At 38.8% G+C, this 27082-nt stretch overlaps 1 long non-coding RNA gene across 1 annotated transcript; it reads right to left on the bottom strand.

Moving 5' to 3' along the window:
* Positions 1-1143: 1143 nt before the first annotated feature.
* Positions 1144-27082, bottom strand: LOC141495922 (uncharacterized). Its single transcript, XR_012470898.1, has 3 exons — positions 26487-27082; positions 21464-21595; positions 1144-1403 (listed from the first exon to the last, which is right to left on the bottom strand). It is a non-coding gene; the product is annotated as an uncharacterized LOC141495922 (long non-coding RNA).

Consider the following 27082-nt stretch of genomic DNA (forward strand, 5'->3'; position numbering starts at 1 on the left):
TCAAGGTTTAGCCCCACTGCCTTAGGACTCTTCCTAGAGGAGAACCCCACACATATCTCATTTTTCTCCCCCAATGGAATAAAGATTTTTGCTCTACAGCCTGCATGAGTTCTCTGATAATTTTAAGAGTTAACAGTGACCTCCGTGACTCTGGTCATTTGTTACCAGAGTTGTCTTAGACGATACTGAAAGGACCCTTCCAGATTTTAAATCTAAGACCCCATGAATAAGAGGGAAAGATACCTGTCTAGGGTCACATGGCTAGTATAGGATGTGAATCAGGTCTCCTGACCCCCAAGGGCAATGACTTTCTCAATGTAACTATGAACTGAGGTAGGTACTGAGTGTAAAGCCACGTTGTGAAGCCATTGTAAGGGAAAAACCCACTAAAAATAACTACCCCTAAGTGCAATGAATGAGTTGTGCAGAGAGGGCAGTGAATCATCGGATGTGCGGACGGTAGAGTGGCTGGGGGGCAAGGCACTCACGTCACCCTGTGCGCGGTCTCCACCAGGGGCGCGGGCGGAGCGTGAGAAGAGAATGGAGGAAGAAATGGCAGTCCCCCGGGCCCGTGCGAGTCAGCCAGTGGGGGAGGGGTGCGGCGAAGGCGGAGAGACGGAGAGCCGAAGGCCGCGGGAGGGGGAGGGGGCGCCCGAAGGCGGCTCCAGGGTCCCGCGCCTCTCCCCCTCCCCTTCGGCAGCCCCCAGCCAGGGAAGCAGGGGCCCAGCCCCCGGACGCTTCCTCCAGGCTTGGAGGGAAGGGTCGGTGCGGCACCACCGGAAGTCCGCGCGGATGGGCTTCCGGTGGGGCCCCTCCCCCACCCCGTGAGTCCTGGGGCTGGATCCGGAGGCGCCGGGACAAAGCAGGCCCGGGGGCTTCTGGGAGGAGCCACCCGCCCCGCCCCTCCGGGGGGGGAGCCAGGCGGGAGGCGCGGAGAGCAGGGGCCGTGCCGGGCGGAGACCCGGCGGGAGGAGGGTGGGCCGGGGCCGCAGGACAATGGAGTTTCACGCACGTTTGTGTATTCCAGGAAAGGGGGCAGTGCCACACAGCAGGGAGCGTGCCCGGCAGTCAGGAAGCCTCAGCTAGACCAGACGTTGTGGCATCCACCGGCCCCCAGCGCCCCCATTTCCCTGAGCGGCACTTTGCACATCTGTGAAAGGAGGGGGTTGGCCTAGAGCACTGGCAAGCCCCTGGTGGCTCCGTGTTCGGTGGGACACCGTAAGGTGCCCCCAACTAGAGAGGGTACACCGCAGGAGGAAAGGAAAGCAAGGCTTGAGTAAGTAGCAGCAGGGTCCAGCTCCTGCCAGTCTGGAGTCGGAGAGTTGGGGCTGGATCCTGCAGGCGGGAAGACGAGACCCCTTGGCACTTCCCCCACACCAACAAGATGACAGTATTGCTTCATTCTGGATAGGATGGAAGGAACCGGGGGAGATTAGAGTCAAGGAAGCCAAAATGGTAGGTTTTCAAAGTAACCAAATGTTGCCTGGTAGTTCAAAGGTAAAATGGTAGAGGATCCCACAAGTTGAAGCTCTAACATTTTCAGTAATCCAGGCATTAGATGCGAAGAGCCAGCTAGTAGCAGAGCACAGTGCGTTGGGGCTCCCTGGCTAGCTGCTAGCGAGGAACTTTGAGTTCTTATTTTAAAAAATAAATCTCAGAGTTGAAAAGTTATCATCTAATCCTAACGCTGTCAAAAGCACAAATCTCTACAGTGTTCCTGAAAATGGGTAATCTGACAGTATTGGATAAAGATGGATGAAAGTTAATACTTCAGAAGCTTTTCTATCAGAGAATTACCATAGATATTTGTTTTCACGGCAGACTAGTGTGTTTACGATATTCTTTCATGTCTCAGTAGATGACACATTATCTCCAAGGATAGCTCCTGGAATCTAAAGCTTAAGTCCTTGCTGAGAAAAGGCCAGCTGAAGTGAGGGCATTAGCTCCTAAGTAAGGACAGTAACTAGTGAAGTAGCCCTAATATCTTGAGGCTTGGGTGTCTAGAGCAGGAGAAGAACCAATCTTGGAGGCAGGGATCCAACCTTTGAGGGAATATCACTACTATTAGGGAGATCTTCCATTAATGATCCTGAAATTTCAACATCAGGAGACTTGTATCCTGAGACCTGTGAAGTCTGAAGATGTCCCTAAGAGCTCTATCAAAGGTGGCTGAGATGTGACAAAACACACAAAGGAAGAGGGCCTGTGTTGGTTGATGCTAAATTAGTTTCTGACCATTCTGCCAGGAGAGATTCAGACCTGGATGCAAGTGTTATTGTCCAAACAATAGAGAGGAAACTGGCTTGTTAAATGTTCCAGAGACGACTTGATGGATCAGAAAAGAGATCGAGATTGGAAAAGAAAACTTAATTATTTTGAAAACACTAGTCACCTTTTGATTACCCATTTCAGTCAAATATTCTACAATAATAATCATTTTTCAAATTTCAGAACTCCAAGGCTCCACAATTACTTCAGCATGGTGCTTCCTCTACTGATAAAGATCTCAGTCTTCCCAACTTAGTTGATGGCATTTTGTTGTATTCTGATCATCTCCCCAGGCTAGATGAATCCTCAACAAATCAACTAATTTCCAAGCTTTTAAATAAAATGCCACTCTTGACAGATGGTTGTGCCAGATACAGGGAAATAAAATCTAGCTTGGACTCAGTCCCTGTCCCTAGAGATCTCACAGTAGTACATGGTTTGACAAGTCTAAACCCCAAAATATTTCGGTGTACACAGCCTAACATAAAAAGAGGATTCACTATAAAACCATGAATTTATATTTCATTTTGTTTACTTTAAAAAACTACAAATACTACAATTTATTTTCAAAGTTATTCTTTCTTTCTAAAAATTCTATTATTCTCTACCTTGTACTTTTCAAATTTTTTCCCTCCTCACCCCATCCTGGAGATGGCTACCATTACACACAAATATGTATGTGTGTGTATAATGTATATTATATATGGAAAACCATTCTATACATACTTCTATTTATCAGTTCTTTCTCTGGAGACAAATAGCATCTTTATATGTCCTTTGTAGTTGATTTGAGTATAATACTCAAACTGATTTAGTCATTCAAAGTTGTTCTTAAGACAATATTGCTCTTACTGCATACTACATTCTCTTGGTTCTGTTCATTTCACTCTAAATTATTTCATGCAAGTGTTTCCATGTTCTAAAATCAATGAGCTCATCATTTCTTAAAACACAGTGGTATTAAATCACAATCATACCACAACTTAGTTAGCCAATCCCTAATTGATAGGTATTCCTGCAATTTCCTGTTCTTTGCCACTCAAAGAGAGCTGTAATATTTTAGGGCAAATAAGTTCTTTTCCTTTTTCCCTAAGCATCTTGAGAAAGACTTACTTTTGGTATTTCTGGATCAGAGGGTATAGGCAATTTAATAACTCTATGGCCATAATTTCAGATTGCTCTCCAAAATGGTTGGATTAGTTCACAGTTCTACCATCAGTGAATTAGTGTCCCCATTTTTCCATATCCTCTCCAACAATTTTTTCCCCTTATAACATTTTGATAATCTGATAGATGTAAATTAAAATCTCACAGTTGTTTTAATTTTCATTTGTCAGTAATGATTTAGAACATTTTTATATGACTATAAATTGTTTTGGAAAACTGCCTGTTAATATCCTTTGACCTTTTTCTCAATTAGGGAATGATTTGAAGTCTTATAGATGTGACAAAATCCTTTAAATATCTGAGATATTTTGCTATCTGTTGAATTATCTATAAACTTCCCTCCAACTTTCTGTTTTCCTTTTGTTCTTGGCAACACTGGTTTTATTTGTACAAAAATTCAATTCAATTTAATCAAAATTATTCACTTTATACCTTGCAATGCTCTCTTATTTATTCATAAACTGTTGACCTGTCCATAAGTCTGATAAATAATATGTTCCATGTTTTTCTAATTTTCTTGTGATGTCTCCTTTTATATCAACCTAGTAGTGTTTATTAGAGTCTGCACAAGAGAAATGCTGCTGCTAACAAATCATCAGCAAAGTCTTCCTAAGGTGAATGGCATCTGAGAAGAACATTAAAGACTGGTCGGTTAGGGATGGAACAAATAGTGAGAAGGAGGAAATATGTTCCAGATAGTGGTAACAGCAGCCTTGAAATAGCCTTGGTCTTGAAGTTTGTACTTTTTGGGAAAGGGTCCTTGAAATTTTGCATTGCTGGCCAAGCCTTTGAGCATGGAAGGTTACCTCCAGGCTCCATTGAGAGCCAGAAGAATCTTAGTGGCCAAACTTATCAAAGAAGGCAACATTTTTTAAATGGCAAAAGAGTATTTAACTTCATGTATCCCTTTGATCTTTGAAACATTTTATAGGCACATACTATGGAGTCATTAGGACTGATGTTTGGAATGCAAAAGAACAAAATAAAATAATTTCTTGCCCAGCAGGAAAATATATAATTTTCTATTTATCTATCTATATCTATCTATCTATCTATCTATCTATCTATCTATCTATCTATCTATCTATCTATCTATCTACACACATATATACATTACGAGATAGGAAAGGAGGAGAGAGGGAGATTATGAGAATACTCTAGGAATAATTGAGAGACAGTACATTAAGGATAGTGGTCAGGAAACACTTCATGGGGAAGGTGAGACCTGAGTTGGGTCTTTAAGGAAGAGAAAGATTCTAAAGGGCAAAGACAAAGAAATAATAACTGCCAGGCATTGTGAGAGTCTAAAAGTACAGAAGGAAGAAGGGACCAGATGGCAGAGTGTCTTGAGTAACAGGCACAAAAATCCAAAAAGAAGAATGCTTGAAAAGCAGAATTGATCAAATGGATGTACAAAAAATTGATTAAGCTTGGAGAAGTCATGGATATAATTGTAAATAGTAGGGTAGGTGTCAGTACTATTTAATAAAAGGTAGAAGAAATTATTGCTAGGGCAATAAAAGAAGTGAGGGGGAGGGATTAAGGCCATACTATTTTGATAATTTAAATAATCTAGGTTGATTATCCATTTATATGATACTTTAAAGTTTGTAAAGTAGTTTACAATTATTTCATTTTATCCTAACAACCCTATTATCCCCATTTTACAGATGAGGAAACTAAAGCAGACAGAAGTAACATGAGTTCAAGTATCCTCCCTACCTTCCATTCTCCATAGTGTCCCTTCTGAGGTTTAGAGACTAATTTTTACAAGGGTTTCCTTACAATCTTACTCCATATATTTACATTTTCCATTCCCTTCCCAGGTACAAGAATGTCTTTGGCAGTGATAGTCATCCTGGGAGCAGTAGAAGAGGCATTTCCTATAGTATCCCCGAGAGGCTCCTCATTAGCTTAAATCTACCAGAATCCTTATAGTTGCAGAGGCTATGTCTTGGCAAAGCTCTCTGTAGTACCCATCTGCATCCCTTCCCTGGGGTTTCACTCTCAGATCTCAACTTCACATTTACCTTGAATAGTGCGATATAGAATTTGAAGAGGACTTAGAGATCATCTCTTTAGTTCTTTCATTTGTCCTTTTTTTCCTATTGAGTCTGTTCTCCATCTGTGCCTCATTGAAAGTCATTGGAACTCTGCTCCAATCTTTACATAATTGGGTGATTTCCTTTTCTTTCTGTCTCTTCTTGTAGCTTTCCATTGTCTCTGACTTGAGTTATTGGGAACATTACCATAAACATAAGAAACAATTGGAAAATGATACTGACAAGAGATGGCGATATGGAAGAATGGGAAGAGAAATGGATTTGGAATCAATGGGCCTTTTTTGGATCCTGGCCCAGTCACTTAATATAGTGACAATGGGCAAGTCACTTAATCATTTTAGGTCTCAGGTTCATCATCTGTAAAACGAGGGAGCTGAACTAGATGACATCTATGACTCTTTCCAACTCCAAATCTGTGATACAAAGAATCCTCATTTCATAAGTCAGTTTGGTAGGAGGGAAGAAAGTTTTCTAGTTATTATAAATCCACTCTGTGTAAGGAAGGCAGTGATCCTCATTTTGGAGATTCAGGACAGAATTTACTCATGATTCTTTCTCTTTTGCTCTTCCTATTCCCTAGAATCCTATCTTTTCCAAAGAGAGGGTCCAAGAAGACCAGATAGGGGTAGTCATGCTCTTGATGGCCAGGGTCCTCAAGTTATGGTTCCCTCTGACCTTCCCAAGATCTTGTTCCTTGTTTTCAAGTATGATTGCAGCATATTTCCACATCCTGAAGTTTCTCAGTCTAATAACCAATTCTTATTTTTTTTTTTAGGTTTTTGCAAGACAAATAGGATTAAGTGGCTTGCCCAAGGCCACACAGCTAGGTAATTATAAGTGTCTGAGACCAGATTTGAACCCAGGTACTCCTGACTCCAGGGCTGGTGCTTTATCTACTGCACCACCTAGCTGCCCCAACAACCAATTCTAGTATGAGATCCTCATACTAAATATCACCCTTCACATAGGGTGCTCTCTTGATTTCTCCATAAAGACAACTCATATTTCAGCCAAAGAGGACTACTTTCATCCTAGTTCCCCATTAGGCATGCAGACTCATTTTCCTGTACTCACATACATGCCTTTGCCTTTCTGAATCTTTTTCTTCAAGACCCAGGGACTGATTGATTGGATTGTCCCTGATATAGCACGAACCTGTTATTTCAGGAGTTGGTGACCTCTGAGGAAGTAGCTATGTACTTCACTCAGAAGGAATGGGTAGATCTGGCCCCAGCTCAGAAGGACCTACATAGGGATATGATGTTGGAGAATTATGAGAACCTAGCTTTCCTGGGTCAGGCTACTCACCTATGACTTGGGAAATATACCCTGGAACTTCTTTGCTTCAGACTTTTTAGTACCTATAGAAACAACTGAATTTTGACTTGGGAGTTGTCATATGGAAGAGAGATGAAACTTGGTCTATTTATACAGTGAGGAAAGGTTACAGAAAAGCAAATGTCAGCTAGTTAGTTCTAATAAAAAAAAAGTCTCCCAATTATAATTCTTTTCTAAAAAATGAATGGGAGGACTTTAAGAGATACTGGTTTTCTCATTAACTTGAGATCTTCACCAAAGGATGGATGAGCATTTATCAGAGATGTCCTAGAGCTGGTATCTGTTTTGGCATAAGCTGAACTAGATGTCTTGTGAAGTTCCTTGGAGACGTAAAGTTGTTTATTTTATTTAGGTACATTTCTGAGTATATCTAGTAAACAACCAATACCAGGAATTTAAAAAATAACGCTTTACATATGATTGACTCCTTTAGAATTCCATTAAAAAATACATTTAAAAAGCACATGCTGAAGTTAAATAACCAAAGCAGTCCAGTCATTTCCATGCAGAAAGAACTGTTTTTAGTATTGAGAGAATGTATCAATTTACATAACCAGGAAAAGAGAATGAGAGATTCAAATAAGATGCTTTTATTTGAAGACTATATTTTGTACTTTTATAACACTATCTTGATATTTATAGTTTTATTCATTATGTTTTTTGTTGATGGTAATTAAATTTATAATAAAATTACTTTTAAAGTGATGAGCAAAGGATAGTTTGAGTAGCTGATAAATTATTTGGGCATCCAGTTAAAAATGAATAGCAGGAGCGGCTAAGGTGGCACAGTGGATAGAGCACCGGTGTTGGAGTTGGGTTCAAATCTAGCCTCAGACACTTAATAATTACCTAGCTATGTGGCCTTGGGCAAGCCACTTAACCTTAAAAAAAAGTGAATAACAGGACTAGGTATGAATGTTCTCAGCCCAAATCACCCTTTCTCTTTGTCTCATTTTTCATCCTTTCTTGTGTCTTTTTTCTTGTTTCCCTTGGTCTTTTAGCAATAGGAAGACATATTATAGAATTAAAGTACACATACATATATGTGTAGCTCTCAATTTTGTTTTCTGGATATCAGTAACTTTTGGAAGAAAAAGATTCTCCTAGGAGAGGTGATATTATCTTACTACTCTTAGAACTTCCTATCCCCCTTGACAAAGAGAAAACAAAAAGGGAATTATAAGTCTAAGGCCAAATCATCCTAACTCCTTTGCCCCAGACTTCCAGGGTACACTATCTTGAACCATCCACATAGAAACTCATATATACTTTTTCTTCTAAATCTTCTTTTGGTATTTTCTTTCTTTTCTGTATGCAGAAAAACAGGGCTAGTTACAGTGAATCTTACAGGAAGTTTTATATGGTTCCATTCTTCATTTGATCCCATTATCTTTCCCTACAGCAGAAATTCCATTTCCAAAACCTGCTGTGATCTCCCATCTAGAAGGAAGGGAAGGGCCATGAGGGCTGGATTTGCTGGAAGCTCTGGGGAGAGAGAGCCTAAGAAATTACATGTAGAGTTGAGAAAGAACCTCCCACATAACTCCATTGCAATTCATAACCTCTAGCATGAAATAACTGACAAACTAATATATCATTAAGGACCTCACTATCTGCTTTGCCTCAAAGAATCACAAAAGTCCTTTTAGAAACTTTGATAATACTTCATAGAAATAACGACAATGAAGGAAGCCATTCTTTTAATTTTTCAATCTCAAGGATTTAGATAGCATTGCACAAATACACCTGTGCCTCATGACAAAGGCAATGAAATTCACCTTCTCATCTTGTTTTCTCTCAGAAATGTATTTGTAAAAAACTGGAAGCAGGAATTGTATTTTTAAGAAGTAGCAGAATTTAAACAAAATCTTCAACTTTCTCCTAGCTATGATTCATACTTCCTTGGTCATTCTTGTTTATTCCTTTCAACCAGGGACTTCTTTTATTCTTGACGATATTTGGTCCTTTCACACAATCCTTAATTCTCCTTTTCATTCACCTTAGTATGATTTCTTCATTTTAATTGACCCCATGTTTCTATATATTTAATTGAGGTATATAAATACATACGCAAATATACAATGCATATATAAGCATTGTATATATGTTTGTATACACGTGTGTATGCCTATGTATATATTACATGTATGTATATACACACCCAATTAATCTGGCCTTTTTTAAAACTACTGCCCTTTATCTTTCTATCTTCTTTTGATTTCATATTCTGCAAAGTTAAAAAGCTTCAAAATGGCACTTTCCCCACTGCAATAGATAATCTCACACTTTACCAACATTATTAAGCCATTCTTTAGATTTAATTAAACTCCCTAATTAAAACTGGAAAAAGATAACATTTTTAATTTACTTATCAGAATTCAGGACTACAACTGTGAATGATGAAGTAACTCTAAAGTAGGAAATTTCTGAAGAAGCAAAATTCCAGGAAATAACAGTTAAAGGAATCCAAAGAAATGTTTTACTGATACCTAAATTTGAAAAAAATCTGTGAGTTGAAAAGAAGATTAAAAGGGCATCAAAGAAATGAACCTGGAAGAAAGCAAAGAAGAGATTTCATACATTGCATAGTTGAGGATAAGATCTCCAAAGAAGAAAAAGTCAAAAATGTGAGAAGTCTGAGGAATGCTTTAATTTCAGTTCTAATTTTGTTTAAAGAATTTCTAGAGGTCAGAGAGACTATGAATATGAAGCATGTCAAACACAGTTCAACCAGAGTCTTCCTCCTATCATGGCAGCAAGCATTCATATAAATATTATTGTTGGGCACTCTTCAGTTACTGATCATGCCAACTGAGTACATAAGAGAATATATATACACTGGGGAGAAACTCTATGAGTGTAGTCAGTATAACACAGCCTTCCCTAATAAGAGCAACCTTGTTGATCATCAAAAGATCCACACTGTAGAAAAACCTATGAATGTGAAGATTGTGAGAAAGCCTTCATTAGTAAGAGAAACTTTGATCATCAAATTATCCATAATGGGAGAAAACCCTATCAATGTAATGAGTGTGGAAAATTTTTCAAACATAGCTCAGTTCTTATTTGCCATTAGAGGATCCATACTGGGGAAAATCTGAATGTAAAGAGTGCACCAAAACCTTTGCTACTAAGAGAACTTTGTTAATCATCACAGAATCTACACTGGGAGACAACCCTATGAATGCAATGATTGTGGGAAATCTTTCATTTTAAAGAAGAGTTTTATTGATTAGCAGACTCCATAATGGGAAGAAATCTTATAAATGTAATGAGTGTGAAAAGGCATTCAGTTACAAATCTAGTCTTTTGATACATCAGTCAATCCACACTGGGGAAAAGCCCTATGAATGTAAAGACTGTGTGACAAAGCCTTTACTAATAACAGTAACACGGTTGATCATCAAAGAGTCCACACTGGGGGAAATCCACAGAAACATATTGATTGTGGGGTAATGTACATTTTGAGGAAAAGTTTCATTAGACATCAGAGACTACACAATAGAACTCATCAATATAATGAGTGAGAAAATATTTATAGAGCCAAACTTCTATAACAACAAATTCACACAGGAGAGAAAGCTTTCAAATGTAATTGAATGTGACAAAGCCTTTTTACTCATAAGAAAATCTTGTTGATCATCAAAGAATCCATACTGGGGAGAAACCTTTTAAATGTAATGAATGTGGGAAGAATTTTAGTCATTTAGTCATTTTCTTATGAGGAATGAGAATTAAGGAAAAAGAAACCCATGAGATAGGAAAGAAAAACATGAGAAATTTTAAAAAAGTGAATGTAGTGTTTAGATTCTGTAGGAATTTTTTGCTTTTTTTTTCTTCCTCTAGATGGGGATAGCAATTTCCATAGCAGGTCTCCTAGGGTTGCCCTAGCTCTGAACTGCTGAGAGGAGCTGCATCTATCAAGGTTGATTAACTCACAAGGTTGTTGTTAAATGTGTACAAGGTTCTCCTGATTCTGCTCCCTTCCCTCAGCATCAGTTCCTGTAATTTGTTCCATGCTTCTCCAGGGCCCAACCATTCATGATTTCTTATAGAACTATAGTACTCCATAACATTCATATACCATAACTTGTTCTCTAACTGATGGGCAACCCCTCAATTTCCAATTCTTTGCCAATTCAAAAAGAGCTGCTATGAATAATCTGGAACATGTGGGACTTTCCCCATTTTTTATGATTTCTTCAGGATATAGTCCTGGTATTGGTATTGCTGGGTCAAAGGTATGCTGTCTTATTACTTAATTACTTAAATTTATTAATTTATTATAATAGTTCCATATTGCTTTCCAGAATGGTTGGATTAGCTATAACTTCACCAACAATGCATTAATGTATGGGAAGACTTTCAAATGTAGCTTAATTCTTAGTTACCATCAGAGGATCCACACTGGAGAGAAACCTTATAAGTGTTATGAGTGTAGAAAAGCCTTTGCTACTAAACCAAATCTGATTGGTCATCAGAAAATTCACACTGAAACAAAAACATATGAATATATTAAGTGTGAAAAAGCCTTTAGACATAGCTAAAACCTTATTGCACATTAAAAAAATCCACACAAGGGAAAAAAATCAAATATCATGAATATGGGGGAAGCTAGGTGGCACAGTGGATAAAGCACTGGTCCTGGAGTCAGGAGGACTTGAGGTTCATATATCATAAGGAATGTGTTATATTTAGCTATCAGTTTTCTCCCCTCTACTCTTGACTTCTCCCCAAAAAATATTAATTTAATTTTCATTAAGAACAAATATTCAAACATTAACCAAAACAAGAAAAACATGACCATAAATATAAATATAAACACTGGTGATTTGTCTGTTTTTAGCAGAATGTAAGTATAATGACTTTTTGTTTTTACAAGGCAGTGGGGTTAAGTGACTTGCCCAAGGTCACACAGCTAGGTAATTATTTGAACACAGATCCTCCTGATTCCAGGGTCAGTGCTCTATCCACTGCGCCACCTAGCTGCCCCCTATAATGACTTAAAAATGTAATATCATCCAGCTCCTTTCTGTCACTATTAGATTTAATTTTTTCTAAATATTTTTTTCAATTAAACATTTTTCTCTGCATCCCTTTTGTAAACAAAAAAACCCTATTTTTTTTTAGGTTTTTGCAAGGCAATGTGGTTAAGTGGCTTGCCTAAGGTCACACAGCTAGGTAATTATTAAGTGTCTGAGGCTGGATTTGAACTCAGGTCCTCCTGACTCCAGGGCCAGTGCTCTATCCACTGCCCCCCCCAGCCGCCCCCTGTATTCTTATTTAAACTTAATTGACAAAATCCACCTCTCATCTTCCCCCTTTCACCTGCCTCCAATTGAAAAAGAAAAAACAAAAGCCTTGTAGCAAATATGTATAGATAAGCAACAAAAAAATCCTCTCATTATGTCCAAAAAAAATATACTACATGCATGCTGATTACATCAGTTCTTGAGAGGTAGTTGGAATCTGGTCATTTTGATTTTTTTTGCCCTCTCTTTAGGCAACTAGTTGACACAGTAGGTAGTGCTGGACCTGGAGATGGGAAGACCAGCGTTCAAGTGTGACCTCATACACCAATTGTGTGACCCTGGCCAAGTCATTCAATCACTGTCTGCTTTTGTTTCTTACAAAATGGGGACAATAGCATCTATGTCCAGGGCAATCAGGAAGATAAATTTAAACATTTGTAAAATCATTTGCAAAGCCCAATGTGCTATACCAATTCTAACCTTTATTTTAAAAAAGATGTTCAAAGAAATGGCAAGTGTTCAGTACCAGTGCTCTAAGTTTAAGATATTTGGCTTCTCCCCTGCCCTTCTTTCTCTCACCAAACCCAAGATAAGGTATTTCTTTTCTTTCGTTTTAAAACCTTTGTGACCTAGCCTCTATGGTTAGAACTTGCTTTGCTTCAAACTAATCTCTATCCACTACGCCACCTAGCTGCCCCTTTCCCTTTTCTATTTATTCTGTTTCTCTTAGAAATTTCAACCACTGTCCTATATAGCACTGGCCCAAGTATTTTTTTTTTAATTTTTCTCCAATTATATGGAAAACTATATGTATACTTTTAAAAACAACCCCAAAATACTGGAGTTTGAGTCCTTGTTCAATATTTAATTCTTGTTTGTATATGTTTTTTATTGATATTAAATTTAGATTTTTTTAAAAAAAAGAATTAAATCCAAACCCTTTAGTCTGGTTTTCAGAAAGCTCTACTCCTCATGGACCTGCTGTTCTAGTCCAACTGGTATGTTCTGACAACCTTTAAGGGTATGGCCTTAAGAGAGAATTAAGCTAATGTGATAACCTCCAGTTTGACCATAAGAACAAACAGAAATTAGGTTAACATACATGTTTCTTAGTTTACTAGGATTGTAGTTCTCTTGCATGGGGCCTAATTAAGAATCAGACCCAAAGTGGAATTTTAGAAGCACTCTTATAGAATGGAATCCCATCAGGGGAGTGCCTCTCAACTCAGGGTGTTATTTCATAATACATTCATTAGGGGGCAGAACATCACTATCAGGAATTTTATGTCAGGAAGAGTGCTACTCTTCTGACTTAGGACTTTTGTGCCTTATCAGTTATGCTATTATTATTTGTCCTGTGTTTTGGAAGAATACACATCAGGGAGGTGAAGCCACAATATGCATGTGAATTGGATTTGAGTGAGGGGTGCTGTGCAAAGTAATCACTTTTCTATTCCAGAGCCATCCAGGTCCAGTGGTCAGATATGGATCAAGGAGACTGAAGATGGCCCTGGACTGAGAGCAGCTAGGTGGTTGCAGTGGATAGAGCACAGCCCTGGAGTCTGGTTTCAGATATTTGAGTCTTAGTAGTTGTGTGACTTGGGCAATCCTGATTGCCTCCAGTCCATACAGTATCAGTTATGTTGAAGACTTCCTCCTCTAGGATATTGGCACCATCTTGTGGCAGCATACAAGATCCAAAAAGACAAACAGGCAAGGCTTTTAATTCTCAGTATACATGATACAACAGACATATACATTCTAGCTTCCATGTCTTAAACCACTTTGTCCCCCTTGTCTGGAATGTTCCATTCTTTTCCTCTCTATTTATTAAGTCCAGTCTTTCTCAGTACCCACTTCAAGTTTCACCTTCTCCATAAAGTCTTCTTTTGATTGTGTAAGAATTGAGACTGTTCCTTTTCTGAAGTCCTGGTAAAAATTTAGACCCAATTCTGTGCTTTAAAAATGCAAAGGAGGGGGTGGCTAGGTGGTGCAGTGAATAGAGCACCAGCCCTGGAGTCAGGAGTACCTGAGTTCAAATCCGATCTCAGACACTTAATAATTACCTAGCTGTGTGGCCTTGGGCAAGCCACTTAACCCCATTGCCTTGCAAAAACCTAAAAAACCCCCACAAAATTCAAAGGATATACTTTTTCCTCTACAAAAACCTGCTCTGATATCTCATGGTGGAATGGCGGTGACCTTAGACCAGGTACTTTTTTTGCAGGTCATTCATAATGACTATTTTATTTTATTCTATGTATTTCATCTGTTATCTCTATAAGTTTTTAAAAATTCAATTTCATTTTATTTTTCAGGTTCATATTCTTTCCATCTTACCTCCCCCACTCCAAAATTTAGGAAGAAAAAAAAGCATTACCAACATGTATAATTCAGAAAAAAATTCTACACTGGACATGCCAATAAAGAAAAAAACTTCAATTTGTACATTTGATTTCACTACCTCTCCATCTGGAAGTATGGAGCATGTTTCATTCATGACTCCTTTGGAATTATGGTCAGTCATTTTGTTGATCAAAATTATTAAGGCTTTCAAAGTTTTTGTCTTTGCAGCATTGTTGTTATTGTATCCTGGTTTTGCTCACTTCACTTTGTATTCATTCACACAAGTCTCAGATTTTTCTGAGACACTCCATTAGTCACAGGAAAACAGTGTTCCATAGAAGGAATTGCTCAAAATGTTTTTGTACATATGAGCCTTTTTCTTCTTCCCTTGAATTAGATCCAAATTGTTTTCCAGAATGGGCAGATTAATCTAGTTCAAACTCTATTTATAAAAGAGGAGATCAAGGCCCATAATGTTAAGAATTTGTCCAGTGACTCAAGTATCTGGATTTGAATTCAAGACTTCTCTAACTCCAAGCCCACTCCACTGCATCATACTGTCCTTTTAACTGTACCAAAAAATAGGAAATAGATAAAAAATAAATCTAAATCACATACATTCAAGAGTTTGGTTTGACAATTCATGAAAGAAATAACAAGTGGAAACACCCATTATCAACATTTCCTAGGGAAGTTTAAATACCCACCTCAGGGGTGAGACAAAAAAAAAAAGCCTAGAATCCACTCCATTAAAAGCAATTACTTAATTTATTACCAAGTGGATAGTTATGGTAAGCAAAGGTTAACCACTAATTTGGCAAAATCTTACAAAAGAGGTTTGTGGAAGGGGATGAGTTGGTGTCAACTCATCGAGCTGTGAGAAATGGGAGGAAAAACAGTTTTGGAAAAGGTTTGATGAGATACCCTTAAGCTGGAAGCTGAAATTGCCCAGCTTAAAGATGAAACTATAGACAACAAATAAGTACATTTTGTTATGTTCTCCTTTTCCCAAGTTACTTTCTTTCTCAGAAGTAATCAGGGCTAAGTGATTTGCCCAGGGTCACATAGCCTAAGTATCTAAATTCACATTTGAACTAAGGTCCTCCTGATTTCAGGACCTGTTCTCTATCCACTGTGCAACCTAGCTGCCCCTGGATACTAATCTTTTCTCATGTTTGCTTATGCACTTTGTCTTTATATCACTGTTGTTTCCAGGGGGGAGGGGACACAACAGGTTTCCCCAGCTTCTAGATTGAATCTTTCCTTGTGACAAGAAAAATAAGGGAGCAAAAATGTCCTACAATACTGCCATACCCTGAACTAGCAGTTTTCCACATTTTTATCAAGTCAGGCATTATGTTTCATGATCTGTTCTACAAAACCTGTTGTTTTTCAGTTAGTCCAAGTCTGAATTCCTTTCTTTGGTCTTTTCTGCCCTTCTATCCACTGTTGGAGCTGGCCTCCAAGTCAGGAAGCCTGGGATTCAGGCTGACACTTACTGGTTTTGTGACCCTGCCTTCTAAGTCACTTGTACTCCCTTATGATGACAAAGAAGGTGGAAGAAGCTATTCATCCAGAACTCCCACTATAGTTGGGGGGAAAAAAGGGAGAATTTTTATGGTAGACACTTCACCCCAGTACTGGGCTTATCCAGGAGCTTGCTCCAAGCTATTTTCTTATGGTTAGCCAGGTCTGCAGATCAAATCTTTCATCCTTCTACCCTTACCCCATGGAAGTTACTGCAGGGCATTTATTCATCCATTCATTTGTTTGTAGGCTGTACACATAAGCCTTTTTCTTCTTCCTTTGATCTCTTTGAATTAGATCAAAATTGTTTTCCAGAATGGTCAGACTCATCTATTTCAAACTATTTACAAGAGAGAAAAAATATTTATGGCAGACACTGGCAAAAGCAGTTCCTCTTCTCAATGAGGAAACACCCATTTCCAATGCAGATTTGCAATAGTTATGAAATTTACAGTCTTAGATTTTCCTGAAATGTTGAAAAGATATGACTTGCTCAGAATGACAAGTTCTCAGAGCTGTAAATATCATGGTAAGACCATGGCTATCTGGCTATCGGGACTGAGGCTGGCTTTCTATTCACTCAGGGCATAGATTACAAGTAGAGATTTTTAGAGATCACCTAGGAAAGAGAAAGGATGGAATTGGTGACTGAGGTAGGGAGATAACCAGAATCAGGATAACTTTGCTTAAGGGAACCATTTGTTGTTCAGATGTTGTAGAGCAAAATGTCTATTTAGCTATTTCACTAAATGTCCCACCTTCTAAGTACCAATATTCCAAGAGAGTTATTATAGGAGTTCTGGGTTACCATTAGCATACTTTAATTTCTGTCAGTAGTTGCCTCTAAATATCTCTATCTTAAGGATTTCCTTTGTATGTGGGGAATAAATAATTGTCCTATATTGCTCTAAACACAATAACTGTAAACATTCAGACTATGTTTTACTAAGGTATTCCCTGTGGGAATTAGCTGCCTATAGGTATACAGTATTCCCTGGGAGAAATCCTATTTATTTATACATGTTGGGATAATCTGTAAACTGAGTTAAAGTGAGGAGCAGTTGGGGATCCCAAATCCAATGATTCCACCCATATGAAATCATTCTAATATATTTTGACAACCATCGTGTGACACAATAATTATACCACTATTATATCCGATTAATGAATGTTTTATTTAAATGCAAAATTTTTTTCATGTATACCCCATCTCCTGAATTGCAACTGACTGTCCCCCATGCCTGAAATGGTCTTTCTCATCTTCATTTTCTTCCCATTCCAGCTAAAATCCAACTTTCTTCAGGAAGCTTTTTCTGGTCCCTCTTAAGACTGCTATCTTTCAATAAAACTGATTATACCCTCTGATCCAGCAATATCAACACTAGATCTATATCTAAAGAACAGGAAAAGTCACATGTTCAAAAACATTTATAGCAGCTCTTTTTGTAGTAGCAAAGAATTAGAAGTGAAGGGATGCCCATCAATTGGGGGGGCAGCTAGGTGGCACAGTGGATAGAGCATTGGCCCTGGAGTCAGGAGGACCTGAGTTCAAATCCAGCCTCAGACACTTAATAATTACCTAGCTGTGTGGCCTTGGGCAAGCCACTTAACCCCATTGCCTTGCAAAATCTAAAAAAAAAAAATCATAAATGGTCAGACTTCAAAGAAGCATGGAAAGAATTACAGAAACAGATGCTGAGTGAAGTGAGCAGAATCATGAAAATATTATATACATTAGCAACACTGTGAGATGATCAACTAAGATAGATACAGCTATCCTCAGCAATTCAGAGATCAAGGACAACTCTGGGAGACCTGCTATGCTTTTTTTAAAAAGATTTTTGCATGACAATGGGGTTAAGTGGCTTGCCCAAGGTCACACAGCTAGTTATTAAAGTGTCTGAGGTCGGATTTGAACTCAGGTCCTCCTGACTCCAGGACTGACCACACCTAGCTGCCCCCTGAAAGACCTGATATGGACAATGCCATCCACATTCCCAGAAAAAAAAATCAGTCTAAATGTCTACTATGTTCACTTTTTAAAAATTTTTTGTTTTTCCTTCCTTTCTCATGTTTTTTTCATTTTCCTTTAGTTCTGGAATTCATAAATTTGCAAATAGATAAATGTTGAAAAGCTACCATTGCATATAATTGGAAAAATAACATAAAAAAGACTAGTATCTTCCCATGTTTCTGATTTACTGTGTGATTTAGTTTGTTTGTGCCTAGCTGTTTGCATGTCATCTCCTATATTAGACTATGAGCAACTTGAGGGAAGATAATGACTTTTGCCTTTCTTTGTATTCCTGGCACTAGTATATTGCCTGGTCTAGGAAATGCTCCATCAATATTGACTGCTCAGTTTTCATCATTTATCCAAGTTTGTTGTTACTGGGAATAATCTGAAACCTGCTCTTGACACTGTTATAGCATTTTCCTTATTGTGTATTTTTTTAATGTATAAGTTAATTTTTGTTCTACCTAAATGCATTTCCACATTCATTACATTCACAAGGTTTTACCCCTGGAAATCTTATTAGCCAACAGATTTCCACATTCATCACATTTATGAGGTTGCTTACTAGTGTGGAGATTTCGATGTGCTGTGGCTTTTTTTTTTAATAATGAAAAGTTTTTCCAGTCATTATATTTATAGCATTTCTCTACAGTGTGGATTCTCTGAAACTTAATATGTTTAGAACTACAGTTGAAGGCTTCCTCACACTTGCTATATTCATAGGATTTTTCTGCAGTGTGGGTTTTTTGAGGTACCAAAAGTTTTGAATTTTAACTAAAGACTTTTCCATGGTCACTACACTTAAAAGATTTCTCCTTAGTGTGGAGGCTTTTATGTCCAGTGAATGTTAGATTTCCCACAATCACTACAAAAGGGTTTTGTCTTAGTATAGATCTTCTGATGATCAAAAAGTTTCCTCTAGAACAGAAGGCTTTCTCACATTCATCATAACTCATAAAGTCTCTATTATGGATTTCCAATGTATCCCAAAGTGTTGAATTGTATGTAAAGACTTGTCCACATTCATTACATTTCTATTTCTCACCTGTGTTTATGCGCTTTCTCCTAGGAACTATATGAATATTGTAATAAAGTTTATGCCAATATTGAAACTTTCATTAAATTCTTCACAATTTGTTCTTTTGTTTCTTCTTATCCTGGACTGTGCTTCATATGAAATCTCATGATCTTGAAGAAAGTAAATATATTGATGAGTTTATGGATTCAATAAAGTATTGAAGTTCTGAATGAATTAAGAGGCCATGAGAACCTGACCACCAATCTACAATCATCATTCTTAGATTAACTACCTCTCAGATATCGTCTTACAGTCTACAACCAATTGGTCATTATAAAATAAAACTTGGTGTAACTCACAGGAACTAATACAGTCCTGACACAAAATGATGTTTACTCTTTTGGATGGTTCTAGACACCTTCAAGTCAACACCTCATTCCAGAGGAGAATCAATGGAAACATCTTTCTGAACTACACCAGGTCACCCATTCTCTAATGAAACCCATTTTTATAGGCCACAAACTGGGAGAGACTATTCAGTTGAACTTAGTCTATCTCTGCTCTGGTGAACCCCAAAGGGAGTTATGGGGGAGGGGGTTGGAATGGTAGTAGACCTCACTCACATACCCCGCCCCCCCCCCCCCCCCGGGTTTTTAAACTTCTGATTTTATTATAGACTTTCATTGAGTAGAGGCTTTCCCCTTGCTTAGGACCAAAAGGTTATTATTAAAAGAGATTACACATCATTTTGTCTTGCCCTATTAATTACAAAGCAATAATGGCCCTGCTATCTGTTCACAAGTGACCTAGACTGTAGCACAGACACTTAAGATCACTTATTCACACTCAGTCTTACAATCTACTGGCAAAGTGGACAAAAGGAATCATGCTCAAGCATGTCTTAACTAAGTTATGCCAAAACACAAGAGGACTGGGTAAAGATTCTCCCATTTGGAATACTAAGAATCTGTATTACCCTTTGGAAAAATATTAAACTCATTCCCTTTGAGCTCCTTTATGGACGGGCCATTCCTGCTCTCTGCAATCTTGTAGATCCTAAAGAACACTAAATTACTCAATTTGCTACACATCTAGATTCTATCAGGAAGGCTTTCATGGAATATGCTAAAAAGTGTCTCAGACAATTGCCCAAGTATGCCTCCCCTGTAAGTAAGTCCACAGGATATAGTTTAATTTGAAATCCTGGAAAGTTCAAGACTGATCTATTGGGAGTAAAACAGAAGGGAGTTATTCTGACCACTCTCACTGCAGTCAAGTTAAAAGGCCTTCCCAGTTCAACTCATGTTTTTAAGAATACTGTAATTTCTCCTGTTCAGTTTTCTAGAACCCCCTGAGAACTCCTGTGAGGCCCTGGAGAACCTTAAGTTGTTCTTCCTGAAGGTACCTGAACATCCTGCAGACACATTAGACAGAAAAGGGTAAATAGCTCTATGTATTCCTCTTTTCCCTTCTTGTTTCCCTAGTGATTAGCTTTCATTCTCTGCAATTTAATGTTCTCTCTTCCCTTCCTGGAATCAATTTTTTTGTCTCTCTGATCAAACAATTCCATGATTCCATGAAGTAAATCCAGTTTTTGATATTCTCCCTTCTAGCTTCTGTAGACTCATTTGTCTTTTGCCAATGGACAGATAACTTTTTTTTTTAGGTTTTTGCAAGGCAAATGGAGTTAAGTGGCTTGCCCAAGGCCATGCAGCTAGGTAATTATTAAGTGTCTGAGACCGGATTTGAACCCAGGTACTCCTGACTCCAGGGCCGGTGCTTTATCCACTGCGCCACCTAGCCGCCCCCGAAGGATAACTCTTTAGTCAAATTGGGGAACTCTGTAGATGTGGAGGTATCTGAGACTGCTAGGTTTGTCATTCACACCCTCAAGGTAGTGCCCACCAATGCCCTGATGCCATCTTTGCCAAATCCCTCTTTGGCTCTGTAACTGACTCAGTGCTCTATGCCAATCCATTTGTTCTGGTAACTCCCTTAGGGGGGTATCCTGAATCCCTCTTCTCCATGCTTCTTAGTTGGGAAGACATTTTCTCCTTCCTCCATTTCCAAGAGTCACTGAGTAGGCCAAGTACCTTGTATCTGGGGTTCTTGTCTAGACCACTGAAGGATTCCTAACCTGCATTCCTGTGACACGTCCTTAAATTGCAGATTGGCAAAGAATGATTTTACCTGCACTGAGGAATCCAGACCTGACTGTACCCATGAACAGACTTTTGGGTGTTCTGTTGACTTTTTAAAAAATGTTATTTATTTAAGGCAATAGGGTTAAGTGACTTGCCCAAGGTCACACAGTGAGGCAATTATTAAGTATCTAAGGCTGGATTTGAACTCAGATCCTCCTGACTCCAGGGCCAGTACTCTATCCATTATGCCAACTAGCTGCCCCTTGTTGACTTCATTTTACAGAACCCCTGAGAAATTATACCAGTCCCCTGCAATCCAATACCTTTTCAGTAGCCTCTGTGCATCTCACTCTTCACTCCAATACCTTGCCATGTGATCTCTCTAACCCCCGCGGAGCTGAGGTACTAGTGGGGCAGGGCAACTCTGGGTCCAGAGAAAGTTTGTGATCTTCTTTCTGTAGTGGAAACAAATCTTGTAATTTTTTGCTGTATAGTTAAAGTGTTTTTCCCTTCTGAATTGGCTTTTGCAAACCCTATTTAGCAGTAAGCCTGGCAACTGATCCTCTTATATTTATACCACTATGTCTTTAATTTTAAGCCACTGTGGACTCAACAGTAGTTGAGCCCATTTCTCATCGTGGTCACTGGCCTCTGGCCCTTGGAGGCAGACACTACTTTACAATAGGTTGTAAACACTCCTATTCTACAGACCTTGCTTCCTTTCTCCATTAACCAGATAGCTCCTGGATTCATGAGACAGCTCCTTGCAGCTGGATCTATGACAATCTAAGTCTAGTCACCATCTTATCTCAGGGATGTTTATCTTGTTTCCCATTCTTAACTGCCTTTGCTATTCTCCCCTAGTCCAGCTTGTAATCATCTCTTCTTTGCTTAACCTTACTGTCTTCTTAAAAACTGTCTTTCCTTTGATAAAGAATCTAACTTGTGAACATTCTGTAATAACCTGAGCAACCTGGGAATTCAAGTCTATGGCTTTTTGTACCCTGCTGAGTCAGAGAGCCTGGGGTTTTTCATTTTATCACCCACCCCAAATAAACCACAACTGTCACTCTTGGATTTCACCACCCCAGCTGCTGTGGCAGCACAATCACATCTTAACTAGATCTCCAGAACCATTTGTGCCCCTGTGGACTATACTTTTCTCTGCAGAATATCCTTTCCTGTTCCTGGTGAAGGAGGAGACACCAAAAGAAATGTTACCACCTGGAAGCCCCCTGGGTCTATCATTTTTTGCTTGAGAGAAGCATCTTTTTACATCTTTTTTTTTTAAGTTTTTGCAAGGCAGTGGGGTTAAGTGACTTGCCCAAGGCCACACAGCTAGGGAATTATTAAGCATCTGAGGCTGGATTTGAACTCAGGTACTCCTGACTCCAGGGCCGGTGCTCTATCCACTGTGCCACCTAGCCGCCCCTCCCTTTACATCTTTAGGCATTTGTACCCTGACCACCTGTTGCCCTTCTTTCATTTTATAATGTTACCTCAGATTTCTCCTTGAAGATACAGAAGGAAGTTTTTTGGGAAACTGCCCTCTGGTATCTGAAGGGAATAAAGTACCTTCTGCCTTGGTATGAACATATAAACCATGAACTCCTTTTTTTAAAAATTTTACTGCAACCATTAACCAGATAGCTAATGAAACTGCACATGCTCTCTGACCTGCATGAATCCCTGTACCCTTTAGCTAACATGGTCCTGGATAATAGGATAGCCTTAAGACTATCCTTTGGCTTCCTTGCCAACATCTCTTGCTGTATTGCATTAACAATTCCCAACAGGCCAAGTTCTGAATTGAGCATATCATAGAAAAGGTTGCATGGATACAGAAGGCCCATGAGGATCTCATTTCTCCAAAATCCTCCTCTGGGTGGGGCTCCTGGCTTTTCTCCTTTCTGACCCCATACTCATTCCACTCCTAATCATTTTTCTTTTGCTCATGTTGGGCCCCTGCTGGTTTAACCTTCTCATAAACTTCATCTCTTCCAAATTACAGTGGTACGTCTCCATCTAGTGGCCCATGCTGGATATCATCTATTCATTTCTGGAAGTCAGTTTTCCTTGGACACTGCTATAGCCAATTTCTAGTTGCAACTCGACTCCTCCTGAAATGGGACTTGCTAGTCACGAACAATTCACATCCCCTTTTTCAGTAGGAAGCCATTTCAAAAGAGGAAAGGACATCTTCATCCTAAATCTCAAATGAATTTGGTCCTGAATTGTTTGAGAGGGAAAATGTAGTAGAGAAAATATCAGTTAGAGGAAAATGTTTTGCCAAACAGTATTTCCTTTTGTGCTGGTCTTGTATGTCCTGTCTGACTTCCATACCATTGTTATCTAAATAATTCTCATTATTGGAACACTTAACCTAGACCCTATATCCTGAAAGGTATCTTACTAAAGGGAAAGATTGGTCCTCCCATCTGGTATATTTTGATATTCAGAAAAAGATACCTGAAGTTGATGCCCAAAGTTGTCTCATTAAAATGGGGTACTGAGATGTAAATACCCCAAAGTTTATCCCATCAAAAAGGGATGCTAAGATGTAAACCCACTGAGATAAAAGGAGTTAGTCTTCCCCAAAACTCAATAAACAAAATACCTTTTCCTTAAAAGAGTTTACAGAAGCAACTAGGTGGCTCAGTGGTTAGAGCACCAGCCCTAGAGTCAGGAGTACCTGAGTTCAAGTCTGTCCTCAGACACTTAATAATTGCCTACCTGTGTGACCTTGGGCAAATCACTTAACCCTATTGCCTTGCCACCCCCCCAAAAAAAACCTCAGCTGTTTTAAAAGAGCTTACATTAACTTAGGTTTTGCTAGATTTCCCTAAGAGATCTAGCCCTTATTACTGCTTAATTTCTTTAATAACCACAGTAGTATGTACTAAATTTTCATGTCCCTATACCTCTAAGTCAAGAATCTGTGTGTGAAATTCATTTCAACTTTCCAAAGAATCTAGCACTTTCTCACCTTCATCAATAGCATTACTTCTATTGGATTAATTTATTTGATGCTCCGTTAGCCAGATAACAATAATTTTCTCAAATCTAAAAATTTTACATCAAAGAGCATTTATTAAGCTCCTACAAAGTTCCAAGAACTGCCAACTTTGGAAGATACAAAGAAAGGTACAAAGCAGTCCAGGCTCTCAAGTAGCTCACAATTTAATAGGGGAAACAAGAAGAAAACAACTTAGACAAAATCTAAAGATAACAGACATCTGCCCATTCCTTTCATCATGAGACCTCTGGGACTGAAGTTGTTCTTTGTGTTGACCATAGTCATCTTTCAAAGTAACTTGAGACTCTTATTTAAACTTTATCTAACACAGTGGACATTTAATGTACTGAAATTAAATAAATGTAGAAAATTAGACTTTTCATAGGATTAAAGGACTTAGAACTGTAATAGATTTTTAGAGTCCTTGTCTAATCACCTCAGTTTTACAGATAAGGAAACTGAAGACAAAGAAAGGGGAAGCACTTATATTACAATTTATAGGATTCTGGAATATGATAACAATACTTGTATTTTAAGGCTACAAAATTCAGTGGTTTGAGGAGCTTTCTATTAATTCAGTGTGGTTTTTTTAGTTTTTTTTGCAAGGCAAATGGGGTTAAGTGGCTTGCCCAAGGCCACACAGCTAGGTAATTATTAAGTATCTGAGGCTGGATTTGAACTCAGGTACTCCTGACTCCAGGGCTGCACCATCTAGCCACCCCTTCTGTGTAGTTTTAAAGATAATTTTAAAACCATTTCTCAAAATTGATGAAGGTCGTGGAGACAATACATTATGTTAGGTGCTTTTATTATCCAGGGAATCTTCAGGAAAGAGAAGGGAGGGTGTTTGTTGACTAGGCTGGAGTGTTTTATATATGAATACTTAAGAGATAGAAAACTTAAATAAGCGTTTGTCTTTTTTTCCTTCATGAAATTTACAGTCTAGGAGGAGACAATACTCAAAAATAGATCGCCAAAATATACAATATTATAGAATAAGTGCATTAGAGAGAGGGTGAATAAAGTGCTATGGGAGTTTCACAAGAGATAATCAAAACCAACAGAAGGAATAAAGGAAAGAATTTCTGGAAGAGGAAGTATTTATTGCGCCACCCAGCTGTCCCTGTACAAAACTCACTATGCTACCTCAAGGAAGATATAGCTTATGTCTTGCAAGATAAACATAAAGTTTTGGGGTTGAAGGAACCTTAGAGATACCAACAGCTACACTTTCTTGGAAAATATTGTCACACTTGTGAATTACTGTAGTCTCCATTGATGTGAGCTCCCCAAATGTTCAGTCAGAAAGAAAAGATAATTCGTTAAAACAAACTGACTCAAAATACTTATGGAAGCAACATGGCACAATGGAATGAACTCTCCATTTTAAGTCAGAGACTAAGGATTCCAACTCTTTTGTGAACTTGAGTTATTCTCTCTGGTCCTCAGTTCCTTCATCTGAAAAAGGATGGGCTTGAAATGAATGCACTCTGGGGTGCCTTTCCACTCTAAATAGAAGCAATGAGTACAAAAAATAAATGACAGGAATAAAACAAAACTGAACATGTAATTCTAATAATCAAGCTTTGCCAGAAGAAAAAAATGTGTACTACTCTCTGTTCTTAGAAGTGGGAAGTTATAGGTGTTGAGATTTGAATATACTATCCCATTCAGCTGATGTATAGGTTAACAGAACTTTCTTCTTTTGGAAAATTCTTTTCTCATGGAGTGATTCTCTGGGTAGGAGAGGGGGAAGGATATATTCAGAAATGAAGGTGATGACAAAAAATATCAAGATAAATCTTTTTTTTATTAAAAAAAGGAATATAGGGGTGGCTAGGTGGTACAATGGATAGAGCACCGGCCCTGGAGCCAGGAGTACCTGGGTTCAAATCTGGCCTCAGACACTTAATAATTACCTAGCTGTGTGGTCTTGGGCAAGTCACTTAACCCCAATTGCCTTGCAAAACAAAAAGGAATATGATAAACATACTTTAAAAGTTTAAGATGTCAATTCACTGAAACAAATTGCAATTAAATAGATGCTTTAACTGTCGTAATTTCTTATTTATAATAAAAATTTTTTTTTGATATTTTTAATATCGCACTCATTTCCAACTATGACCTATCACCTAACCAAATGACCTTTCCTTTTATAAAAAAAAAAAGAAAAAAAAGTTTAGGAAAATCAAGCAATACATCAACATCCTCTGAGAATATAATTTTCCACTTTAAGGTCCCCCACCTCTGCAATAGAGGGAGGAGCCATTTTCTCGAAGCTTCTTCAGGTTTAAATCTTAATATACTTATTTTAACTTTAATATACTTACTTTAATTTACTTTCCTGGTTGCCAAATTTCACAATAAAAAAGTCATCTTCTTGAAGAGATGCAGGACATTCTGAATACAGCCAACTTGTGAAACTTTCAGACTGATTTCTTCAAGTTTAGGAAGTAACCTGACTTTCATTTTTTCACTTTTTTATTTTATTGGGGGGGGAAGGGGAGGGCGGCCGAGACAAGCCGGGACGCTTCTCTCTTAGAGGTCAGGAAGCCGGCTGTGCGGAGCCTGATGAGCACGTGGGTGGGAAGCCCGACTCTTATTAGCTGTGCCGGTGGGGAAGCCGGCCAATCACCGGCGCCTGTTTCCCTCTCGCGATATCTGCCCCTCGGAGTTCACAGCTTGGAAGGGCGGGAGCCGCCCTGAGCCGCCGAGGGGCCTCCGGGCCTTGGGGAAGGAGGTTTTTCCAAGCAGAAAAGTGGATAAGTAGGCCACGGGAGGGGGTCTCGGTCCAGCTGCTTAACGCCGGTTTCAGAATGTGAGAACGAGCAGGGAGGGTCGCCCCCACGCAACGCCGCCCCCCGGCGGGGGCCACGTGAGCCCAGGCCCAGTTTACCGGTCAGGCGCGCCGGGGCACAGTTACTTG

This window comes from Macrotis lagotis, chromosome 8 (assembly GCF_037893015.1).
Source record: "Macrotis lagotis isolate mMagLag1 chromosome 8, bilby.v1.9.chrom.fasta, whole genome shotgun sequence".
In the NCBI taxonomy this organism is placed as follows: domain Eukaryota; kingdom Metazoa; phylum Chordata; class Mammalia; order Peramelemorphia; family Peramelidae; genus Macrotis; species Macrotis lagotis.